Source organism: Kogia breviceps, chromosome 8, assembly GCF_026419965.1.
Source record: "Kogia breviceps isolate mKogBre1 chromosome 8, mKogBre1 haplotype 1, whole genome shotgun sequence".
NCBI lineage: Eukaryota > Metazoa > Chordata > Mammalia > Artiodactyla > Physeteridae > Kogia > Kogia breviceps.
Genome location: NC_081317.1, coordinates 29,195,884 through 29,213,319, shown reverse-complemented (window position 1 = coordinate 29,213,319; position 17,436 = coordinate 29,195,884).

Sequence of the window (17,436 nt, the reverse complement as noted above, 5' to 3'; positions counted from 1 at the left end):
CAACAAAAGAATGTATTTGTCGCAAGGTATCTGGCGGCCATCGACGCGAATTAGCCCAGTCCAAACCCCCTGAGAAAGGCCCCTTTTCCTTCGGGACACCCTGCTACTTGAGTAGACAACCCTCCTTGGCTGGGTTCATCACGGAGTTTTGTTTTGTTTTTTAATTTGCGGGATGTCTCCCCCTAGGCTGCGCACCTCGAGGGCAGAGACTGTACGCTCTGCACCCCAGGACCTGGTGCAGACACTGTGCGCTAAGTGGGAATTTGTGCGCGGATGAATGAATGCACGACAGATGCAACTCTAGGACAAGGCACCTTTTATCGTGCCTCCACAAGGATGGGGGCTAGGTGTCTCTTTTGCCCTGTATCCATTGGGAAGATTCCAAGCTCAGAAGGGCACAGAGGGCTGCTGAACTTTCTCTTGTTCTAATCGAAGTGAAATTCATATAACATAAAAATAACCACTTTAAAGTCAACAACCCAGTGGCGTTTATTACATTCACAACGTTAAGCAACCTATCTAGTTCTGAACCATTTATCACCCCAAAAGGAAACCCCCTACCCATTAAGCAGTCACTCTCTATCCCCACCTCTCCCCAACCAGGGGTAACCACTAATTTATTTTCTGTCTCTCTGGATTTGGCTATTCTAGACATTTAATATCAATGGAATCATACAATATGTAGTCTTTTGTGTCTGGCTTCCTTCACTTAGCATGATGTTTTCAAAGTTCATCCAGATTGTAGCATGTATCAGTACTTCATTCCTCTTCATGGCTAAATAATTGTATGTATACCACAGTGCGTTTGTACATGTATCCATTGATGGATATTTGTGTTATTTCCACCCTTTGACTACTGTGAATAGTGCTGCTCTGAACATGCCTATAAACGTATTTGTCTGTATTATTTGTTTGCAGTTCTTTGGGGTATATACCTAGGAGTGGGCTTGCTGGCTCATATGGTAATTCTCTGTTTAACTTTTTCAGGAACTGCCAAAAAGATTTTCCATAGTGGCTTAAAGAATGATTTTACATTCCCACCAGCAATGAATGAGGTTTCCAAATTCTCCACCACCTCACCAACACTCGCTATTTTTTCATTTTGTAAAAATGTCTTGACTATATGTGAGGCTACTGCCATCCTCCCAGCTCCCATGACCCAGAGTCCCACTTGGCTCAGAGGCTGAGAGGCTGAGCCAGGTCTTTTGACTACAAAGAAACACCCAAACACTTCTAGGGGTCAGAAGCACCAATAAAAATCAAGACCCTTTACTATAACTTACAGTTAATACTGCTCCTTGTTCATTATTTTAACAATAATTTGTCTGATGTCCAAGAAGCTTTGACATTGTCCAGAGAACTTGGAAACTAAGACCATCCCGAGAGAGTTACTATTGGCAAACAAACTTTATGACACTCACCTCACTGGAACCCAAGGCAGTACAACATTTCCACTTCGAGTTTTCTACCCTAGTGCCATGTTAGATGTCTATGAAGATTTCCTTCTAAAATGAGGATACAGCCAAGGGAAAACTACTGGGGTGTGAAAATAGTCAATTCAGATTGGAAATTTGATTGACAGGTGGTACAGTAAGGGAAAAGAAAGCAATGAATTTAACAGACAGACAGGGGCCTGAATCCTGACTTTACTGCTTATACTTTGTGAACTAAGTTAACCACTTAGAATCTCAGGTTTTTCATTTCTAAGGTGAGAATAATGATACTTACCTGGCAGGGTGATGAAAGCTTCTAGTCTTGACTTTAATACGTGATCAGTATCATTATTATTACTGCATGTTGTCAGTATTGTTATTATTGTTTAAAATAATAATATTTAAAATAATGATTGACATGAGCCACATGCAGAAATGCTGCTAAGGAAACAGAAACTCCTATCTAATCATGTGTCTCCTCCTCAAATCCAGAGAGTAAACTATCTCCAAAACTAATGTGACAAGGGCATCTCGTAATGTGTGTAAAGTGGTCACTGCCCTCCCAGCTGTCTCCTTGTTCCCTTATTTCCCTTCTTGTTCTCTGCCCTTGGACAAGCTTCTTAACCCTCCTGAGTCTTATCTGTAAAGTGACATAACAATACCTACTTAACAGGGTTGTTTGAGGATTCAGTAAGGTATTTATAAAAGGCTTAGTACAGTGCAAGTTACAAAGAAAACACTCAATAAATGTTACCTATTATTTATTAATAATAAAGTTGCTATAACTTCTCTGTAGAAAGAGTCAATAGAAGGGTGGAGCCTACACAGAGTTTCATAAAAGGAAGCCTTTCAAGAGAACCCATCTGTGTGACTTGTCCCTTCCTCAAGAGCAGGAGGGCCATTCCAGTGATGGAGGTGAGTGATGCATTGCACTCTGATAGCTTGTTGAGAATAACTCTGCAGTTTCTCCTTTACTCAGATCCAGTCTCACCAAGCAGACTTGACATTGGAGTTGGTTCTACATACATTTTCTTAAGGGAGGGAAAATGCACTGATCATCCAACCTGAATACTCCACAGTTTTGAGAAAGTATAGTTCTCTTAACACACTGAGGTTTAGTTTATCCAACCATTTTGACTGCTCAGATCCAGTATCCCTAAAATTGAATTAAGTATGGAAATTAGAGACAACTTTCATCAGGCTTTTTCTCAGTGGCAAGGAAGAGATTCCTCCAAACTCGCTAAAGGGAAAGGTGTTTATTGAATTTTAGGTGAATTTGAAATACAGGAACAATCCAAGTTTTGTAGGACCTCACAGAAGCCCAAGAGCCACTAGGAACCAATTTCTCTCTCTCTCATTTGAGGTCAGTGTGTCTTTCTATGTCTCTGCCTCTGCCTTTCTTTGTCCCTCTGTCTCCCTCTCTGTCCTGTTACACCTCCGTCTCCCTCTGGCTATATGCTCCTTCTTCCCTACCTCTCAGCCTCCTCTGCCTACTCACCTGCACGGAGCCATCGTGGACTCCCCAGCCTGTAGGGTAGAAACCTCCTGCCCGCCTCCTGGTTCATATTTACCCCCCAAAAATGTGATTGGCCCAGCTCATCACTTCAAGAGAGGATGCAGGCTGGTAGCCTATGAATTGATTGCTTTTGGACTAGAAGTCCACTTTAACTCAGTCAGCTGTTATGAGATGGAAGGGAGGTATCATCTGGTACAAAAATAACCACCCCACACAGCAGAGACTGGGAGTAGGGGTATTCACCAGAAGCTGGCATGGGTGGGTAGATGCACTGAAATCATTCTATTAATATAACCATACTTTCTGAACCAAATGTCAGAATAAATAGTATAAAAAGTATTTGCAGGGACTTCCCTGGTGGTCCAGTGGTTAAGATTCCACTCTTCCACTACAGTGGGTGTGGGTTCCATCCCTGGTCCAGGAACTAAGATCCCTCATGCCGCGTGTTGTGGCCAAAAAAAAAAAAGTATTTGCAATCCACTCTCTAATGGTAGAGACAGTCTGAGGTATAGTTCAAATACTGAAATCTCAGAACTTCTGAAGCATTTTGATAGCTAATGACAACAGACCAAGACTTTTGAAATTGAGACTTTCCTGAAAAATCGTAGTCACCGTAAGATGGTGAGTGATCTTATAAAGCAGAATAGCGACATCACAGAATTGTTGAGAGGATTAAATGAGTTACATATATAAATCACTTTAGTAGTTCCTATATAAATGTTATTATCACATAATAGAAGACTGGATAGCCCTTAATCTATGGTGACCCCACCAAGGTACACCTATCCTGTTAGGCAATCTCTGGCTGCTAGACAATCTGTCTCTTTGCACATTTCTCTTCAAACATAACCTCAAACACCAGACAAGTAGGAGGATCGTTTTTAGGAAGCTTCAGAGGCTGGCAGTGATGCTTACCACTAAGTACATAGAGTTGATTTTTTATCTGAACATCCCCTTCCCTAAATTGGAGAAGGGCAGACTATTCTTCAGATGGCTAGATAGATCCAAATATCTTTTGTAAGACATGGGCATGGAGAAAAACAAAAATGTCTCAACTTACAGGATCCAGCTGTCCAGGAAAGGAATGAGGGGTGAGGAGCTGGGAGTGCTGAACAAGAGCATACAGGTGGAGTCATTAGGAGACCAAAATCTACTGCTGAGGGAGCAACCTAGAAGAGTGCCAGGTCAGAAAGTGATGGGCTATCAGGGCCAGAATGAAATCCAGGCTGCATGAAAATTCCAGCACTCATGGATTTCAAATGCCTATACTCTACCTTTCCATGAGACCCACCTTGTCTATTTTAAAGTGGCTGGATTTGCAAGCTACTGGCCACTGGAACTGCTGGTGCCACGGCAATTTGATGTTGAGGCAGTTTTGGTGAACACGCTATCAGTATCTAGGTTTATTAGTTACTCGCTGTGGTGTAACCAGTTACCAGAATTGAGAGGCTTAAAGCAATGAACAGGTATTATCTCACAGTTTCTGTGGGTCAGGAAGCAGCTTATCTAAACAGTTCTGCCTTGGGGTCTCTTACAAGGTCACAGTCACAACGTCAGCTGGGGCAAGAGGCAGGTTCCAGTTTGTCCTCGAGGGTCCCAGTGTTCTTTGTGGGCACAAATTTGCCCTGGAAGGTTTTAGTTTGTCCTTGATCTTGTCCACACCCAGCTTTCCTTCCCAACTGCCAATCTGGCTGACCTACAGCGACTTCAGGCTCAACGCTAAACTCGAGGCAACAGCAGCCTACATAGACTTCCACCAGCTGCCACAGTTGCATGAGGTCTAACCCCTTTTAAATGTCTGAAGACACTGCTACAAACCTGTGTTACTTTTCATAGAGCTGCTTGAAACTGTTCTACATTTCTTTTTTTTTTTTTTTAAGATTTATTTATTATTTTTTGGCTGTGTTGGGTCTTAGTTGTGCCATGCAGGCTCTTTCGTGGCAGCGCGCAAGCTTCTCTCTAGTTGTGGCAGGTGGGTTTTTCTCTTCTCTAGTTGTGGCGCGCAAGCTCCAGGGTGCCTGAGCTCTGTAGTTGCAGCACGTGGGTTCCAGAGCACGTGGGCTCTGTAGTTTGCCGCATGCAGGCTCTCTAGTTGAGGCACGTGGGCTCAGTAGTTGTGGCGCACGGGCTTAGCATGTGGGATCTTAATTCCCTGACCAGGGATCGAACCCGTGTCCCCTGCATTGTAAGGCGTATTCTTTACCACTGGACCGCGAGGGAAGTCCCTGTTCTACATTTCTAGACCTACTTTGCCACTAATAGGCTGTGAAATCTTGGGGAAGAGGTTTAGTGTCTGAAAAATGAAGAGTTTGGTTTAGATCTCTAATTGTAGCTTCAATATTAGTTGCTACTACTCTCTTTTTTTCACTATCAAATTTCTAACTCAGCAATGCCACTTCTAGGTCCTCTCCTAGAAAAACACTTGCCTGTGATTACAAAGAGGCATGTTCATTGCAGCTTTGATAATGGAAAATAAAGGAAGGTATAGAGAGGAGACAAAGGAAGAGAGATGGAGAGGAAGAGGGAGAGGGAGAGAGGGAGGGAAAGAAAGAAAGAAAGGAGGGAGGGGAGGGAGGGAGGGGAGGGGAGGGGAGGGAAGGAGGGGAGGGGAGGGGAGGGAGGGAGGGGAGGGGAGGGGAGGGAAGGAGGGGAGGGGAGGGGAGGGGGGGAGGGGAGGGGAGGGAGGGAGGGAGGGGACTTCCCCAGTGGTCCAGAGGTTAAGACTGTGCTTCCACTGCAGGGGGTTGGAGTTCGGGGAACTATGATTCCACATGCCCCAAAAATCAAAAAAAGAGGAGGAGGGGCAGAGAGAGAAGGGAAAAATCATTGGAAGCAACCTAAAAGCCCATCAATAGGGAATGCTTCAATAAACTATGGTACTTCATAGGACTGACAAAGCAGTGTATGATGTGTTTGTTTGCTTATTTTTCTTTTGTTTTATTTTACTCAGCCATTTTGACTCCACAGTTTTAGACCTGGTTAACATTTTAGTCCTGGGCATATTCTCACCAAGGACATTTTGATCCAACAAAGAGTTAGCTTGCTCTTAACTCTACTGTAAGTATGAGTAGTTAGTATTACTATGGGCAAAACTAAAAAAGCAATAGGTCAACGAAAGATGACAAGGAAATATTATTTTTCTGGAGTATCTGAAAGTATTTGCTTACAACATTCTCATAAATTAATCAGTAATTAAATATAAGGTGTCAGTATTTTGTCCAATTCATAATAAATATTTCTGGCAGAAATAATTAATACAAAATAAAATTGACAAAGGCTAAAACTGCACATGGCATATGTCAGATCTGCTAACCTTGACTTGGGAAAACAGGACTTGCTAGAAACACTGTTCACAAACTAGCACTCAAAATGGCAGAAAAGCTAATCGATTAAATTTAAAATAGAAAATTTTCATAGAAAAGAATTGATCCTATTAATTCTATTATTTATAATTTCAGTAAAATAGAAATGTAAAAATTTGGAAATCATTTAACTGTGCTCACTGGCAAAGGAATTAAATGAGTGTAATAGAACTGACTCCAGAAAATATATTCTCAACAAAAATTTGTGAATGATTGTATAATTCCAACTGATATTCTTATGTTCTTAAACTTGTGTTCAAAATGTCCTTGAGTCAAAATTAACAGTCAAAATCCTGGTGTTAAAAAAGTCCTGTTTCTCTCTACAGGCTCTATGCTCTCACATTTCTTCTTAGTTCTTAGAGTTAATTCTTACAGCCAGTGGTTTGAGAACCACTTCTGTAGCCAGATAAGAAAGGAGGGTCCAGTGCATACCAATTAAAATCCCCAAAACATTTTTCATGGAATTTGACAAGTTGATTCTAAAATTCATCTGCAAGAGAAAATGTTCAAGAATAGTGAAGAAAATTTTATTTTACTTTTTTGATCAGAGATGGGACTTGTCTTACCAGATAACAAAATATTCTATAAACTCATATAAATTAAACCTGCATGTTGCTATACAGGAATAGATAACTAAATCCAAGGACTAAAATAAAGCCCAAACATATTCTTGGACATGTGGGAATATCATATGTATAAACTATATGGAAAGGATTGATTAGTCCACAAATGGGGTTGAGATACTTAGCTATCCATTTACAAAGAAATAACATTTCTACTCTACATCATATTTTTAAAATTCCAGATGAATTTTAAAGCTACATGTAAAAGAAAATTGTACAAGTATTAAAATAATATACAGAGAGCTTCCCTGGTGGCGCAGTGGTTAAGAATCCGCCTGCCAATGCAGGGAACACGGGTTCAAGTCCTGGTCCTGGAAGATCCCACATGCCGCGGAGCAACTAAGCCCGTGCGCCACAACTACTGAGCCTGTGCTCTAGAGCCCGCGTGCTAAGAGCCTGTGCTTGGCAACCAGAGAAGCCACCGCAATAAGAAGCCCGCACACCGCAATGAAGAGTAGCCCCCACTCACTGCAACTAGAAAAAGCCCGCATGCAGCAATGAAGATCCAACGCAGCCAAAAATAAATTTTAAAAAATAATAATAATATACAGATCTTGCTCGTTTTATCAAAAAAGATAATACTTTCCTATATAAGATACAAAAAGCAAAGCTATACAAGGCACGATTGATACATTTAACTAGGTAAAAATTAAATTCTATACTCAAGAGTGCCCAGATCTTAGATTCTAATACCATTCTCCAATAAAAGGAACCAGGGTTCCTTGAAGAAATGGTTGGTTCTATTAATAGGATAGGAAATATACAAGATGAGTCTGGAGAATTTTGTAGTGCCAGAAGATAAAGAAGAGCTAAATTACATACACACACAGACACACACAGAGACACACACACACATACACATTCACACACAGTTATGGGGATGTGTCAAAGAGACACAGGAGCCAATTGAAAAAGCACCATTGGCCATAGTTCTAACAATTCGAGCAATAATATAAATAAAGTAGTATTGAATTAGAACCCAAAGTATAAAATAAATATCATAAATCCATACATATATGATTGAATAAATAAGTAAATGAGGGAGAATAGATAAATTTGCCACTCCAAAGAATTCCAGCAAAACTCCCCATTCCTTAAGCGGGGGCTGTGCATAGTGACTCCTCCAATGAGTACAGTATGTAAAGGGAGAAAAGGAAGAGTAACTTTATAGTAGATAAACCAAACACTACCTCAGCCAGCTGATCAATATTAATATCAATAGTGATAAGTCATGTTGATAGGCTTGAAATGAGGTGATAAGAAGAGCACTTTACCTCTGTGGTTTTCCTCCCCCAAACCTAAAACTCCAGTCTAATGATGAGAAAAACACCAGGTAAATCCCAACTGGGGGACAGAATACCTAACTAGTACTCCTTAAAATGACAAGGACATCAAAAACAAGGAAAGTCTGGAAACTTTTACAGCCAAGAGGATCATAAGGGGACATGATGACTAAATATAATAATGTGCTATTGTGGATGGGACCCTGCAACAGAAAAAGGACATTAGGCAAAAACTAAAGAAATCTGAATACAGTATAAGCTTTAGTTAATAATAATGTATCAGTATTGGTTCATTAATTGTGACAAAGGTTCCATACTTAAGTGGGATGTTAACAATATGAGAAACAGAGTGTGGACGTATATAGCAACACTGTACTATCTTTAGTTCACTGTGACCTTGACAATTTTTTAAAAAATAAATTTGTTTATTTATTTGGCTGTGTTGGGTCTTCATTGCTGAACACGGGCTTTCTCTAGTTGCAGCGAGCAGGCACTACTCTTTGTTGTGGTGCGCTGGCTTCTCATTGCGGTGGCTTCTCTTGTTGCGGAGCACAGGCTCTAGGTGCATGGGCTTCAGTAGTTGTGGCACACAGGCTCAGTAGTTGTGGCTCACAGGCTCTACAGCACAGGCTCAGTGGTTGTGGTGCACAGGCTTAGCTGCTCCGTGGCATGTGGGATCTTCCTGGACCAGGGATCGAACCTGTGTCCCCTGCATTAGCAGGTGGGTTCTCAACTACTGCACCATCAGGGAAGTCCCGACCTTGACAATTTTGAGGAGTATCAGTCAGATATCTTATAGGATGTTCCTCAGTTTTTCCCAGTACTAGACTGGAATTATGGATTTGGGGGAGGACAGTAGCTATTAGAATTTTTAAATATGAACTTCTAGGAATCTTGAGAAATACTATTTGCACATATGGAAAAAAAGGCATGAAAAGGGGTTTACTGAAGCATTATAGGGAAAAAAAAGTGAAAAACTTAACACCTATTGATAAGAAAATGATTAAACTACGGAATAGCCATAGTGCAGTACACCATATTTCATTGACTTCAGGATGTCATCAATTATAGACATCATTATTTTATGTATCATTGAAAAAGAAAAATGCTTCTAATAAAACTATGACACAGGGACTTCCCTGGTGGCACAGTGGTTAAGAATCCACCTGATAATGCAGGGGACACAGGTTCAAGCCCTGGTCCTGGAAGATCCCACAGGCCGCATAGCAACTAAGCCCGTGCGCCACAACTACTGAGCCTGCGCTCTAGAGACCGCAAGCCACAACTACTGAGCCCAAATGCCACAACTACTGAAGACCACACGCCTAGAGCCCGTGCTCCGCAGCAAAGAGAAGCCACCATAATGAGAAGCCTGCGCACTGCGACGAAGAGTAGCTCCTGCTGGCCGCAACTAGAGAAAGCCCACGTGCAGCAACGAAGACCCAATGCAGCCAAAAATAAATAAAATAAATTTTAAAAAATAAACAAAGCTTTCTTATCATTTATAATTTTTATTTTATACTTATTCAGAAGGCCACATGAAATTTAAGACATGGACTTTTAACTCTATATCATCCTCATGCATACATTAAAATGAAAGTATTAATCAAGTGAATTGATTAAAGCATAAATAAATCTTCTTCTCAGAGTCTGAACCATCTGAATCATGTTTAGACTCAGGATCATCAATATTCCAGGCTGCTAACATCCATTCTGCAAGTTTTGAAGCATCTCCAGCAGGTGATGACAGCTACATCACTACTGCTGCCTAGCTGACAGCAATTGTAAGATGCATACTCATTTTAGAGATAATAACATGTGAATGAAAAAGTGTGCCTTAGAATAATGAAACGAGGGTATTATGCAGCAGCTAAAGCAACCAAGGAAGTTTCACACAGACCACCATGGAAAGTTCTAATTCATTCATATTGCCAAGGAAAACTAGCAAGTTGCAAAAAATATATAGTGTGAGTTCATTTATGGAAACTCTATATTTCTGTGGCAGACACTGAAAATTCGGTTACCCAAAAGATATTCACAACTCGTTTTTACTGTGCCATTCTATAGTTTAGATATTTGAAAAGTAAATTACTTCCCTAGACTCCCTTGTTGATAGAGGGGTCATGTGATACAATATGGCCAGTGACTTGTAGGCAGATGTTCTGGTAGGCTTCCTTTCTTGAATTAAAATATAAAACTTCACAAGATGGCTTTTGTCCTTTCCTGCTAATATGTGGACTCACCTTTAGAGACGCAGCAATCACCTTGTGACCATGAGGACAAACCTGTGGATGGTGAAACCAAGACAGAAAGAGGCTGCTGGCTCTGCGCTCCTACCCCGGGGCTTCCTTTCGAATGAGACTAATAAACTGCTTCCTTTTGTTGGATATTCAGTTGGCAGAATAAAGTCCTAACTGCTACAAGTCAGGGTAGGGCTAGATTTTTAAGTATCTGAACAAAATGCACAGTAAACTGTTGAGAGGAGTTGGGAATAGAATTGGGAGGGGATGTTGGGGGAATTTCCCTTCATTTTTAGTTTTTAAATTTTTTACAACGTAAAGGTATTCACATATTACCTATGTAGCTAAATGAATTATTTTTGTAAGATTTATGTCAGAAATTTAAAAAGACTCGCTGACAAGAAAGGCGCTTACAATGGGGTAGCATCTCAGGTTGAGACCTTTGTTCAAATGACTTAGGTCCAGAAAAGACAAAACGTTTTTCCACTGAGCTATCAGTTTACTATCCATTCAAAAAGGTTAAGCTGGCTTGCTTTATTTGTTCTTAAGAGAGTTTAGACTGCTTCATAGTGCATACTAGTTGCTTTTCTAAAGGCTCTCCAACTACCTTTTTTTGTCTGTTTTTGGCCGCGTGTCTTGCGGGGACCTTATTTCCCCAACCAGGAGTCGAACCTGCATCCTCTGCAATGAAAGCGCGGCGCCCTAAGAGCTGGACCGACAGGGAATTCCCCTCATAAACTACCTTTGATATGATCCATCCTGGGTCTGATTGGTGCTCAGTAAAAGTCAAGATTACCAGAGTCCATTTTTCAAGATCTACTTTTTTCTCATTTCTAAAATCAGCACATTTTCCAGTCCTTAATTTCCTGTTACTGCTCATGTTCTCTGAAATTTCCCAAAGACTACCAGCATAACAGTTGCATACAAAAGATCCTGGCACACACAAAAAAACACACTATGATGATTCTTATGCTATTAACGTTCATAATAGTAATGGCACTTACCACTTATTGGGCATTTCCTTTGTGCCAGGCACTGTGCTAAGCACTTTACACACACTGTCTAATGTCATCTTCACAAAAGTCCCGCGAGCTCCATTTCACAGCGATAGACCCTGAAGCTCGGGCAGGTAACTTGCCCAAAGCCACAGAGAGGAACGCGGTGTCAGAACAGACTGAGACCTGCAAAGCACCAGCTCTTGACCACCAAGCTTAATTGAAAAAAAGGCAAAATCAGTAAAAGTGTAAACTCAGGTCAGTCCCCAACAGGTTCTCTTTGCGTACCTTCAAGCACTCACTACGCTGCCCTACTTAGCCAGAGTTGACTGCCATTACGATCCTTTCCGTGTTTCCCTTATCACCGATCTGAGCTCCGCAGGCTCCGCCCCTTCACCAGCCCGTAGCACCTTCTGCGCAAGCGCACTGTGGCCCGGAACTTGACTACGGCCCCGCGTGTCCCCGAGTGCTTTGGAGCCGAGCCGAGCCGAGGGAGCGCGCCGAGCGGGGCCGCGCCCGGAGGTGGGTGGGGCCTCCGTGGAATGGGCAGAGTGACGCGAGCCTTGGATTTGCGAATGATGGTGGGGATTATACGGATTATACTTCTCGCCGGGGAGGAGCCACAAGAAGTTTCCATTGCACAAGTATTTCATCTACCCATCCATTTATTCCAGAAACGTGTGTTAGTGGCTACTGAGTGCGGGTACCCACTTGGCATGAAGACTGTCCCCCCGGGGCTCCCCTACTTGATAGATACTAGAGAAAGTGAGAGAGCGGGGGTTCCTTGAACCTCACCTCCACACTCCAACATCCACACAGGAGAATTCCTAATACTGTAGGAGGAAAAACCGGCCCAGATCAGGGTTCAGGTCTGCACCTACCTGGGAAATGGCCCCCAGGTTTTCTCTAGGCTTGCCATTCCATGCTCTGTTCTCCCAGACACTTGTACTTACCCCACCCGCCTTTATGTCAAGGTTCTGTCAGCCCTGCTTACACTGTAGCGGGGTTAGAACACTCCACCATAATATAAGATGAGGAAAGGGGGCGCTCAAAAGAGGAGCAAGTAGCTAGGGATGGGTCTTTAGGAGGCAGACGATTAATCCTCATGCTCACCCCTAGGATTATCACTGTGGTTCAAAGGAACTAGGTAATGATAGACCCAGTGTTCATAATACTTGGGAAAGTGTGGGCCCTCCCTCAGGAAGCTCACAATGTTTAAAGAAAGAAAAAGTGTATGGGGGGCAGGGCGGAGCAGAGAGTGGAATAAAATAAAGATCCCTCCCTCCCAGGTCTTCCTTTCTATGCCTTCCACCTTCCTCTAATAATTAACATGTGATTAATTATTATTAATCATTTTGTAATTTCCCAGTTCCAAAACTGCTTTTCTTCCATTCAGTCTTACAGGTAATCTAGTACATTCCTTGTCACTGCCATCACCTCTACACTGTTATATCCTATATATATGTCTCGTCAGTTTCATGACCCTAAAATTTCTCAAACTTTTCTCTGTCTCACCATGTCCACTCACTACCTTAGTTCAAGCTTTCATATGAATTACTGGTATACCCACATCCCTTTCATTTTTCCCTTCCTGCTAATCCATTCTCCCCAGAGTAGAGTGATTTTCTTGAGACACAAAATCTAATCTGTCATTGGATTCCAAGCACTGGCTTACCTTTGTTTTAAGGATAAAAACCAAAATCCTTAGTGCAACCTACAATGTGGTCCTGCCAAAATCTTTACTCTCTTTGACTCTGTTCTCTCCTTTGTCTTTCTGTTACACCCACTGGCCTTCTTTTAGTTCCTTGAATATGCTTTCACCTCAGGGACTTTGCACATGCTATTCCCTCTGCTTAGAATGTTTTCCTTATAACATTATTTTTTAGTTAAAAATTTTTCCCAGTATTATCAAGGAATAATTGACAAATATATTTGTATATACTTACAGTGTACAATGAGATGATTTGATACATTGTATCAAATGATTGGAATGATTACCAAGATCAAGATAATTAACACATCCATCCCCTCACACAATTAACTCTTTTTTTTCTGGTAAGAATGATTAAGGTGTACTCTCTCAGCAATTTTCGAGTATATAATACCATGTTATTAACTATAGTCAACATGCTCCACATTACATTCTCAGAACTTAATCTTCTTATAACCAAAAGTTTGTGCTCTTTGATCTATAGCTCCTCATTTCCCCCTCACCCCAACCCCTGGCAACTACCATTCTATTCTCTGTTTCTATGAAATTGGCTTTTTTTTTTAAGATTCTACATATAAATGATACCATACAGTATTTGTCTTTCTCTGGCTTATTTATTTAGCATAATGACCTCCAGGTTCATCCATGTTGTCACAAATGACAAAATTTTCTTCTGTTTCATACCTGAATATTATTTCATTGTCTACATAGACCACATTTTCTTTACCCATTCATCCATCAATGACACTTAGGTTGTTTCTATATCTTGGCTCTTGTGAATGACGCTGCAATGAACATGGGTATACATATATCTTTCTGAGATACCAATTTTGTTTCCTTCAGATATATACCAAAGGAATGGGATTGCTGGATCATATGGTACTTCTATTTTTAACTTTTTGAGGAAATTCCATAATGGCTATATCAATTTACATTCCCACCAACAGCTTATATTATGTCCACATCCACACCAACATTTGTTATCTCTTGTCTTTTTGATTATAGCCATCCTAACATGTGTGAGGTGATATCTCATTGTGGTTTTGATTTTCATTTCCCTGATGCTTAGTGATGTTGAGCACCTTTTCAGATACCTATTAGCCATTTGAATGTCTTCTTTGAATTCATCACATTCTAAACACCTGTACATCCTTTAGATCTCAGATTCAACATCACTTCTCAAGAGAAAACTTCTCTGATTCCCAGACCAGGTCATTACAAGGATAAATTCTGGCAAATAAGCATTATTAAATCAAGAAAGTGCATGTGTTTGGAATTGCATTTGCTCTTCCAGATGCACCCTTCACTTTTCTTCACCATGCGTTATACCCAAGGGGGCCAACCTATGTGGGCCACACCAAAGTCTCCCTGGCCCTATGCCTTCTGATTGGGGAGAACAGTCTGAGTGGGGCACATAGGCAGGAGCTCAGAGCCAGGGGGTGTCGTGGCTTTTATCCCCTTGCCTCCTCCTTTGGGGTCCCTGCAGACTGGCTGCTCCCTTGACCATGTACTTACTAAGCTTCTGTCAGGCAGGGGTTTCCTCTGAGCTTTCTTGGTTCCCAGGTTCCCTTAACTACCCCTCCTCCCTCCTCTTGCCACTTCAGGCCAATGGGTGCCATCAGCAGTGTGGTCACATACTACATTATTACTTGTGGCTTCTTTAATCCCTGCCCACTCTTTTGTAAACAGATCTTGTGTTAAGCACTCCTCAAATTACTCTCTCAAAGTATGCCATCTGTTTCCCCCAGGAATCCTGTTAGAGACATTGCCCCTGGGGATTTTTCAAGTAACTAAAATTTACATTATTGGTGTCAAAACTTTTCCTCTGGTCAACAGTAAGGGATTATCTAATCTATTATAGTTACAAAGTGGAATGCTATTGGTTATTGAAAAATCATGTTTTTAAAAAATAGAAACAAGATGCAAAGCATATATTGAATTTGATCTCAGTTTTATAAAACCAAAGAAAACAAACTAAAACAAATGTGCGTGTATAAAAGATTCAACAGATATGTTCCCAAATGGTAATAGTTGCTTTCAGAGTGACAGGATTTTTTTCTTTATGATTTTCTATTTTTTCCCATTGTCTGTAATAATGCCTCATTATTATGATGATGAAATATATATATGTTATTTTAAAACATTTTACTTGATCCAATACAAATTATAAAATTACTAATTAATTAAAATGAAAGTTAAATAAGACAGAAAGTATATTGCCTAGGATATGTGCCTATTACTTGGCACAGAGTAGGTATTCAATATGTCAATTATAACTTATTATTACAAATCATGTTTTACATATTTCTCTGCCTTAGGAAACTAAATACAGAGGATAGAAATTAGCCTTTTCTGAATGACTCAGAAATATTAATCATTTTATTGTTCTTTAATAGCATGATGCTCTCAGCTCAGTTAGTTCAATTTTATCATATAAGAAAATGTATAACCATATGACCCAGCAATCCCACTACTGGGCATATACCCTGAGAAAACCATAATTCAAAAAGAGTCATGTACCAAAATGTTTATTGCAGCTCTATTTATGATAGCCAGGACATGGAAGCAACCTAAGTGTCCATCAACAGATGAATGGATAAGGAAGATGTGGCACATATATACAATGGAATATTACTCAGCCATAAAAAGAAATGAAACTGAGTTATTTGTAATGAGGTGGATAGACCTGGAATCTGTCATACAGAGTGAAGTAAGTCAGAAGGACAAAAACAAATACCGTATGCTAACACATATATATGGAATCTAAAAAAAAAAAAAAAAATGTCATGAAGAGATTAGTGGTAGGAGGGAATAAAACACAGACCTACTAGAGCATGGACTTGAGGATATGGGGAGGGGGAAGGGTAAGCTGTGACGATATGAGAGAGTGGCATGGACATATACACACTACCAAATGTAAATTAGATAGCTAGTGGGAAGCTACAGCATAGCACAGGGAGTTCACCTCTGTACTTAGTGACCACCTAGAGGGGTGGGATAGGGAGGGTGGGAGGGAGGGTGACAAAAGAGGGAAGAGTTATGGGAACATATGTATATGTATAACTGATTCACTTTGTTGTAAAAGAGAAACTGACACACTATTGTAAAACAGTTATACTCAAATAAAGATGTTAAAAAAAAAAAAAAAAAAAAAAAAGAAAATGTATAAAATGGAATCATCCCCAGAGAGATTAAGTGACTTCCCTGAGGTCATATACAGCTAATTAGTGCTCTCAGCTCACCCTCTCTCTAAAGACTTCCTCCAAGACATCCTTCCTTCCCTCTGGAGAAATACTTCTTTTCCTGTATTTGTCACTACTCACAACTTAGTTAATTCTATTACAGGCTTTGTGTTAAGTAATTAAGTCTATTTCTATCTTTATTATAGTACATCATGTACAATTTTTTCTTCTCTCTCCTGTCTCAGTTCTACTTTTGTTCTGGAAGTGGAACTAATCGGATGGAATGAGTCCTAGTGCTAGAACACAGTAAAAGGAAATCAAAAAGTTTCAGAGTAAAAGTAAATTTAAAAAAGATTGAATGCTATCAACTTTTACAGCCCATTAACATGTCTTGTACTCCCCTTCAGAAATCACACAAACATCCATTGTCACCTTTTTCCAACTCTTTATCCTAACAGTGCTTTGGTGAAGCATACTTTATATATGAAAAAATGAACAGGTTTAAGTGTAAAGTTTAATGAATTTTGACAAACATATATACTTGTGCAACCATTGTCTAGATCAAGATAAAGAAATGTCCTATAAACAAAGAAAGACAGTGTTGCTTATCACCCAGTTCTGCAAAGATTAACCTGCTGCAGTCATTGACCGACAGTGCACTCTGTGCTTCAGAGGAAATTAAAATGATAACAGGATGCTCTATGCTCTGGACAAACAGGCCTTTAGATAGTTAGATGTGTCTCAGAAAGAATTTTAGTGAATGAGGCTTCTTGCATCTTCCCATACATAGAAAAGCACCAAAATCATTAACTCGATATATATCTGTTCTGGGTGACTAGCAGTAATCTGTTACCAAGATGTATAGTAGACTGCATGCAATCCCCAGCCAAAAATAATATATAAACTGGCCTGCCAGCTATCTCTTCAGAGCAGTTTTTTCAGAGCTACTGAAAGACTGTCTCCCAGGCTAGTGTTTTCAGTAAGAACCTAAATGAAACTTAGCTCACAACTCTTACGTTGTACAATTTTCTTTCAGTCGATAGTCCTTTACCTCAGAAAATTCCCTCATGAGCCTTCCTGTCTTTCCATGC